A 2,659-nucleotide genomic window follows, 5' to 3' on the forward strand; every position below is an offset into this window, starting at 1 on the left:
TATATATATATATATATATATATATATATATATATATTTTTATAAATGGAGAATGGATTTATTTTAAAAGTATTGCAAGGAAAACAAAACTGCTGTTTGGTCTTAGTTTTTCCTGTTTTATCTTCAATCTATTTTCATATTTCTTTGTTGGTCTGCAAATTTAATCTCCCAAACAAACTGTACTAAACTCATAAGGCGGCAGGAAAATATATGTTTACTTACAGAGTCACAGACATGGCTGTGTAGTTAAGATTCTCACTCCATGTGGTCTTGGATTCACCGACATTACGTGACACCTTCTATTACAACCCTGGGTCAACTGAAGTCTTCTGATGAATTTGGTAGATGGAAACTGGAATCAGTTTGCCATATATATTCTTTTATTCTTGTACTTGTTTCAGCCCTTTGACTGCAGCCATGCTGGAGCACTGCCTTAAAGGGTTTTAGTCAAAGAAATCAAACCCGGGACTTATTCTTTGTAAGCCTAGTATTTATTCTATCAGTCTCTTTTGGTGAACCGCTAAGTTACTGGGACACCAGCATCAGTTGTGAAGTGATGGCAGGGGGCGGGGTGGGGTGGGGTGGGTAAACACAGACCAACAGTTGTCCATGCTTACCAGCCTCCCCACTCCATGCTACTGATGTTGTCCAAGGGAAAGGCAATGGCTGATATAGCTTGGCCCCAGTGATGTCGCAACTCATTTCTATGGCCAAGTGAACTGGGACAAGAGCACAACACACAGCCCAGTTCAGGAACTGAACTCACAACCTCATGTCTGTAAGCCCAATGCTCTAACAACTGAGCCATGCAAACGTGGTTTGTGTTTGTGTGTATCCTTGTCTTCAAATCATATGTTGGTTATTAACATGCATCACCATCATACAAGTAACATTGTTTGTTTCTAGTCTTTTATGAAAAACTCATCTGGCCAGAGAGAAAAACTGCCTTTCTTGGAAACAGGTGAGTTTTCCAAGCAAGCTAATATAGAGTGACAGAAAGTGCATCAAGCCTTAGAAAATCTGTCTCAATAAATTTTGTCTGCAAGCATGGAAAAATGGACATTAAATAATTATGATGATGATATAAAGAGAGAGAATCATTCCATTTTGTAGAAGGATTGCATTCATAAACTGTTTGCAACAGTGTGTATTTCTATAACATATAATGTATTTTCTCGTTGACTTCCATGTTCCCTCTTCTCCATGTAACATGGAAGTAAATGGTAATATAAGTTTTGCATTATAAAAATCCATGTTATAGATAGATTTGCAGAGCTTAATGTTTCCATACATTAGAATGTGTGTTACCATATTCATTGCTGTCTTTATTTATGTATTTGTATATGTGCAGGCATGTAATTTTTCATTGGTGCTGAAAAAAAAAAATTAACAGCAAAATTGACCTGCTGATTTGAATGAATTCAGGACCCATTACCGCAATGCATAAACATCCAACACTCTACAAATGTTGTCTAGTCACCATTTTATATGTCTTCACTGTTTAATATACACCATCTTATGTATACACACACCTTGAACAAAATACAGTCTTGTATTTGTTCTGACTCTTTGTGTTTTGAGTTCAAACTCTACAACATTCATCTAAGTATCTTCTGTAGCTTCAGGTTGACCAAGGCCTGGTGAGTGTGCTTGTTAGATGGAAATTTAAAGAAGCCCATCATATCTTTTAACTTTTGTCCTTTGCTTGTTTCAGTCATTAGATAGCAGCCATAGTGAGACACTGCCTTGAGGAATTTTTAGTTGAAGGAATCAACCCCAGTGGTAGGAAGCATTGTTAGACACACACACACACATGCGATAAGTTTCTTTCAATTTCCATCTACCAAATCCACTCGCAAAGCTTTGGTCAGCCTGAGTCCACAGCAGAAAACACTTGTCCAAGGTGCCACATATATTTATATATATATTTATACAATTATATATGTGTGTGTGTGTGTGTGTGTGTTGAGTCACCTTGTCTTGATATCATGTGACAGCTGTAAAAAAGTGTCACTATTAGACAAGTGGTGTTGTTCATTTCTAATGGAAACATGTCTAGTCATGGGAAAATATTACCTTGCTTGGAAACAGGTGTGGTTTGACAACAGGAAGAGCATTTATCTGTAGAAAATTATACCCAGCTCACTATGTCTGACCCATGCAAGCATGGAAATGTAGACATTAAATTGATTATGATATATTACAATATGTACATGCGAGTGTGAGTGTATTTGTGAGAGTGTGTGCATGTGTGTGTTTCTAATTGTGTAATTATATTTTAACTTTGTGTCCTTTGTAGTAAAGAGTAGAGAAGCCGAGACAGGAAGTTTGTTGGCAGCAAATAATAGAAATTGTCAGCTGTTTGTATATCATGCACCATTAAATACATTCAATATCGCCTGAAGTATAATACAAACTGCTGTCACTCAGCTATCTGGTTTGTGGTTTACGATTATTCATTTATTTTTTTTCTTTTGTATGTGATTGTGGGTGGTTGCTACATACTTTAAAACATCTATGCATTTATATAAACATATACATTTCGAGCTAGATGTATACATTGAAAAAAAATATTCCTATATATATATATGTGTTTGTGTGTGTGTGATTTGCATGTGTGTATGTATATAAATGTATATATATATATATATATGTGTGT

At 35.8% G+C, this 2,659-nt stretch overlaps 1 protein-coding gene across 14 annotated transcripts in view; it reads left to right on the forward strand.

Moving 5' to 3' along the window:
- Nucleotides 1-2,659, forward strand: part of LOC106869227 (dorsal-ventral patterning tolloid-like protein 1) — a 1,100,309-nt gene that overhangs the window by 136,429 nt on the left and 961,221 nt on the right. The window contains exon 1 of one of the 14 annotated variants that reach the window (XM_052971036.1): nt 2,316-2,437. The exons of 12 other annotated variants lie outside the window; for them this stretch is intronic. The gene's annotated coding sequence lies outside the window, so the exon portion shown is untranslated. Of the gene's footprint in view, nt 1-2,315; nt 2,438-2,659 lie in introns of those variants that run through there. One more of the 14 variants, XM_014914875.2, reaches the window with a different exon arrangement.

The sequence above is a fragment of the Octopus bimaculoides genome, chromosome 10 (genome assembly GCF_001194135.2).
Source record: "Octopus bimaculoides isolate UCB-OBI-ISO-001 chromosome 10, ASM119413v2, whole genome shotgun sequence".
Lineage (NCBI taxonomy): Eukaryota > Metazoa > Mollusca > Cephalopoda > Octopoda > Octopodidae > Octopus > Octopus bimaculoides.